This window comes from Equus przewalskii, chromosome 7, assembly GCF_037783145.1.
Source record: "Equus przewalskii isolate Varuska chromosome 7, EquPr2, whole genome shotgun sequence".
Taxonomy (NCBI): Eukaryota; Metazoa; Chordata; class Mammalia; order Perissodactyla; family Equidae; genus Equus; species Equus przewalskii.
In genome coordinates this window covers 34,990,924-34,996,923 of record NC_091837.1, presented here as the reverse complement: position 1 = coordinate 34,996,923, position 6,000 = coordinate 34,990,924, and positions in this window count along the sequence as shown.

Sequence of the window (6,000 nt, the reverse complement as noted above, 5' to 3'; positions counted from 1 at the left end):
CACTACACATAGTTAAAAATTTTTTTTCTTGTGATGAGAACTTTTAAGATCTACTCTCTTAACAACTTCCAAATATACGATACAGTATTGTTAGCTACAGTCACCATGCTGTACGTTACATTTCCAAGACATTATTTTATAACTGGAAGTTTGTACCTTTTGATCACCTTCTTGCATTTCATCCCCTCTACCTCCCACCCCGGCAACCTCCAATCTGTTCCCTGTATGAGTTCAAGTTTTGTTTTTTGTTTTTTGTTTGTTCTAGATGCCACATATAAGTGAGATCATACAGTATTCTCCTTTCTCTGTCTGACTTCACTTAGCATAATGCCTTCAGGGTCCATCCATGTTGTTGCAAATGGCAGGATTTCTTTCTTTTTTAATGCCTGAATAATATTCCATTATATATATATATATATATATATTATATAACATCATATGTATATAATCATATATATATATATAAGATAATAGATTAAGACATTTTCTTAATTTATTCATCTATCCATGGACATTTAGGTTGTTTCCATGTCTTGGCTACTGTAAATAATGCTGCAATGAACATGAGGGTATAGATATCTTTTTGAGTTAGTGTTTTCATTTCCTTCAGATAAATACCCAGAAGTGGAATTGTTGGATCGTATGGTAGTTCTATTTTTAATTTTAGGGGGAACCTCCATACTGTTTTTCGTAGTGGCTACACCAGTTTGCACTCCCACCAGCAGAGCACAAGTTTTCCCTTTTTTGCACTTGCTCACTGACGCTTGGTATTTCTTGGCTATTAACAAATTAGCTAAATATGCTTAAAAGAAGAAAGAGCAAATCCCATACATACTCCCTGTTTTCTCAAGGAATGGAACCTCTGGATAACTCCACTAATTATAACGAGATACTAAAAGTCCATCAGCTTCCCATTAGGCTAATAGACCAGGTTAATAAACCATAATTATTGGACAAAAAGCAGAGGCCACATACAAAACTTAGAAACCACTTCTTTCCTGGAAAAGACACCAAGTCTCAAAGTCAACATCATTCAGAAAGAAAGATAAGAACCAAAAAGCCCCATGATATTACAAGTGCAGCTTCCTTGTAATACAAAGAAATTCACCTCGATGATCAGTGGCTCAGGTTTGAATCAACTTGGTCTGCACAACCACGTCCTGACCAAGAATCAATAGTCACCAGCTCAAGGCTTCCCATCTCCCAGTGGGATCAGGGCAATATTCACTTACTTAGGGATCTGGTAAGACTTCTACAATTCTAGAAAGGCATAAAGTATCAGTTATTAAACTCATAGAGTTACTGAAATCTTAGGACAATGTAAAGCATGTGACACTGGGTATGTGCAAAAATAAGAATAAGGATCAAAAAAAGGACACAAATTGACGCTGTTATATCAATGTCGTTGTAACCTCTTTTGGTGAAAGGGCATCAGTCAACTTTGTAGTTTCCATTTTTTGTGTGACCATTTTGCATTTAAAGAGTCTTGTAACATTGAAGGGAATTCAGATGTTGGATTTGAGATTTTAATTAAATGCCTAAAAGTGCTGGGTTAAGTTTGTAATCTAGGTTTCTTATTGATTGGGAACATTAGTTAAATCAATAATTTTTTACTTATCAGTTGTAAATAATTGTAAATATTTAGAGCAATGTTGATTGTTTAATATCTAAAAGAATGCTGATTGTTTAATAAATTCCCAAGATTAATGATTGGGTCATTGCCTAAATTACAATTAGTAGTGAATATTCCTGTCCACGCACACATGCCCCTCAGACACTAAGAAATCCATCAGCACTGAAAATGGAAAACCAGCGCTTTTCTAATGCACAGTGAAATAAACTCAGAAATGTTGTAAAAATAAGTGCTCATCGTTTCACCAGCTACAGTTATCTTGTGAACCATCCGTAGTTTGTGCGCCGCACTGTGAAGAACCCCTGAGCAGAAGGTTCCAGAACCAAGGGGATAATAAAGTCCATTGATCTACACCTTTAAATTTCCAGGCTAGAAGTACTTCTTTCTAGAAACTTCTATTAGGTATTTTTAGCACCACCTAAATAGCTAAGATAAATACAGCCCATGGTTAACATAGGTTAACATAAGGGAAGCCATCTTATAGAAGGGAACCATGTTAGGATTATAAATGACCCTGATCCTCAAGACATCCCCCACTCCTTGTCAGCAATGCTTTAGTTTTCACGTAGCCTAGATAAGTCCACGCCTGCTTGTGAGAAATACGCATGCTCCGCTATTTCCCTAGTCTTGGCTTATACATAGACCTTCCTATTCGGTAAGGCAGTAACTTTGTTCTTAAATTTTCCCGGGGATGTGACGACCTCCGGGAACAAGCCCTCTGCTGGCATCCGTCACCAGGGACAAGAGGAAGGGATGATCCGGAGTCTCAAGGACGACAACACCAGATGGTCAACACTCCGAGGCACCCCGCCCGCCCCCCGCTTCAGCCCATTTGCCCTGTATACCTGCTTCAAAGTTTTGTAGTTTTAAGATGGTTCTTTAGGACACTAGTCTGCCATCTTCCCCCTTGCTAGTAAGCTGTAATCGAAAGACCCTTTCTCTCCTACCACCTTGTCCCTGGACTGTTGGCTTATCTTTGTGGCAAGTAGAAGACCCCTTTTGGTGGTTACAGTACCAGAACTGGAATCTAAGTCAGAGATACAGAATTATCCTTAAAACCCAGCACCTTAAAATAACAAATATTTATTATCTCACAGAGTTTCCGAGGTCAAGAATCTGGGAGCAGCTTAGGTGTGTGGTTCTGGCTCAATGTCTCTCATGAAGTCGCACCCAAGGTGTGGGCTGGGATGAGACAGTCATTTGAAGGCTGACCTGGGGCTGGAAAATCCTCTTCCCAGCTGTTTAGTGGCTGTTGGCTGAGGACCCAGTTCCCCACCAGGTGGGTCTTCCTCATGGGGTGTTCATCAGGGCATCTGGCTTCCCCCAATATGGGTGGGCCGTGAGAGAGCGAGGGCCAGCAGGACCCTTCAGTGCCTTTTCATGACCTTGTCTCAGAAGTCCCACACTTTCTTCCACTGCGTCCGATTTGTTAAAAACAAGTCACTAGCCCCAGCCTCACTCAAAGGAGAATGGGCTCCACCTCTTGAAGGGAGGCTGGTAGAGAATTTGTGGACCTATTTTTCAAACCGCCGGGGGAGCACGGGTGCTGGGGACGAAGCCAGGGTGGCTATTCTGAGCGTGGAGAGCAGCAGCCCGTGTGGATGTCGCTCCCACACCTCAGATGGCAGGTTTCCTTCCGGAGCTCAGAGCTGGCATCACTCAGGGCTGAACCCCTGAATCCCTGCAGTCATTTAAGCGCCATTACTTGGAACACGGACAGTGAAAACGACGCATTATCTGCCGACTGCCTGCGTTCTAGCTTCTACTCCTTTAGAACATGTGCACTTCCTTTTGCTTTCCTTTCTTTTTTCTTTATGTCAGGGCCAGGACCAATACCGGATTCCTTCCTTCTAGCCCAGATGAGCTGGGCTTTCTAGTCGTTTCCCAAGCAAGAGCAGATATTTTTTTCCTGAATGTTTCAGAGTTCTTCAAGACCCAGAACAGATTCTCTAAGTATAGACGGCTTGCCTGCATATACTAAAAGGCACAGTAACTTGTTTATTTGTTCCTTCTCCCAGTCTCAATAAACATGCTGAGGTGGGCCCTGAGTCAGGCTCCTCACCCAAGGAGCTCCAGTCTGCTGGGTGACACAGACACGGAGCACACAGATACAGAGCCCTGGCACTGAGGGTTACCGGGGCGACGGTAGGGTCTGAAGAGACACAGCAACGTGTTCTGGAGGCCAGGGAGGGCTCTCGGAAAGGAGGAAGGATACCTTTTTGCGTTGGGGTTTCCTTCTGGTGGGTTACCACTTCCCCTTGCCCATGGAAGCAGGAGCTGAGGCTCTCCACATCCTGGTCACAGGGAATCTTGGTAGGTGGGAGCGGGGTAGAAGTTGCCTGTCTGCCCCATCTGTTGGCGGCTTTGTTACAGGAGTGCTGAGGGTGGGCTGGGGTTGCAGGGTGACTGGGAGAAGCAGCACAAGGAGAAACAACGTCCCAGGGCTGGTAGGGGGAGAGGGCTGCGGATTCCTGGAAAGTGAGTGGGCAGCTATGCACCAGTCTGTGGTTACAACCCAAGGAGGTGGCAAGATCCCAGGGAGGCTGGCTGTATGGTGCCCCCAAAGCACAGGACCCTTGACGCCAGGCTGTCCAATCTTCCTGTGTCCTGTGGTTCAGGCAGGTTGATGCGGTGTGATGCCCCCCCGGGCGGGACAAGGGTTTCCTGACTATCACGGGGACAGATGATGGGGGCTCCTAACTACAGAAGAGCCAGAATTCTGTACAGTTTTGTGGGTGGGTAGTGTGGGGGAGGAAGAACTATTCCTTTGTGCTCTAGGTTCTTCTGGAAGAAGATTCTGGCTGGTCTAAGATTAAATTGACATGAGACAGAATAACAGGAGAAAATCAAAGTTTAATAACATGTATACATGGGAGAAACCCAGGAAATCTGAGTCACTCACCAAAATGGCGGAAGCCGCTGCCTTGAATACCATCTTCAGCCAACCACAAAGGAGGCCCGCTGTTGGGGGTAGTGGTTGGGACTTCAAAGGGGAGGAAGGCAGTTTACATGGAGATGGGAAAGCAAGTGTTTGATAAGCAAATGTTGACCCTGTTTTGCAGAGACAGTGAGGGATGGAGAGGACTTGGATCCAATGGGCCTGGTTGGGCCCCTCCCTGTCCATCACGCCTAGTTTATGTCCTACTGCACTCATCTGTGCTGTTAGCTCCTTCCTGGCACGGGCCTTCTGTCTTAAGTTCTGTTAGGCAGTTAGGGGGAGGGCCAGAGCTTCTCTCAGAGTCTTTTGTTCTTAAAAATAAGCCAAAGAGACACATTTTGGGGTGGCAAATTCTGATCTCCTCCAGTAGGGTGAAAGCCTCAAGAAAGACTGAGATCTAATTTCCCTCCACCTACGCGTAACAGGGGCTGGAATCTTATGTAAGTTGACTTGAAGAAAATAGGACGACGCTTCCCGCATCCCCAGAGTTTGTCGTTGGAACCGTCCTGCTACTTGGAGGGACAGATGTTTGAAACAAAGCTGAGAGCTGAATGGTGCGCCCAGGAGAGGAGTCACAGGCGAGAATTGCTCTCAAGGTTGAGGAAGAGCACGTGTGAGCATTTTTGACATGAGCTGTGGGAGATGTGAAAGATGACTGTGGCCCAGAGGATAGGGGCGGCTGCTGGAGGGGGAAGGTCCCATGAGGCCAATTGAAGAGCCAGGGCTCTTCCTTGAAGGCAGTGCAGTGGGGAGGCAGGAAGGGAGAAGCAGGGATGGGAGGGGTGACAGGAGCACGTTTGGCTTTCTAAAAGGTCTCTCTGGGTGCAGCCTGGGGAATAGGGTGAGAGGGGCATGATCAAACACCAGAGAGGAGTTTGCAGGCTGTTGTAGAGACCAGAGAAATGGTGCCTGGAAGAGTGTTGTTTTGGTGGGGGTAGAGAGGAGAGAACAGGTCTGAGAGATATTTAGAAGACAGTCTGAAAGTGCCCAGGTTTCCTGAATAAGCAACTAGGGGAATGGGCTGTCAAATCACATGGCAGAGAGAAGGATTTCCCAAGGAGAGAGAGAGAAAGCTACCTGCCCATCTCCGATACAGCCCTAGGCCCAGGGCTTCAGAGATGATTCCTGCCCTCAGGACTGTCTCTTGAAGGATTGTCTCCTGAATTTGTTGAAAAGAAGATGAGATGGGTGTGGAGACAGATACCTTTATAGATATGAAGATGGACCATTTGTTTTTCCTGTGAAGTAGGAAATAAAGCCATTGTACAGTGTAGGTAGCTTGAGTGTGGAGAAGGCTTGGATTATTGGAGAGTGGGAAAGGAAAGATGGATACCATGAATTTACAGCATGGATAATATGCCCATTTGAGTAATTTTTTTCTAGCAGCTCTCAGCAGCTTGGATGTATTAAAGAAAGCAGCAGATGGATG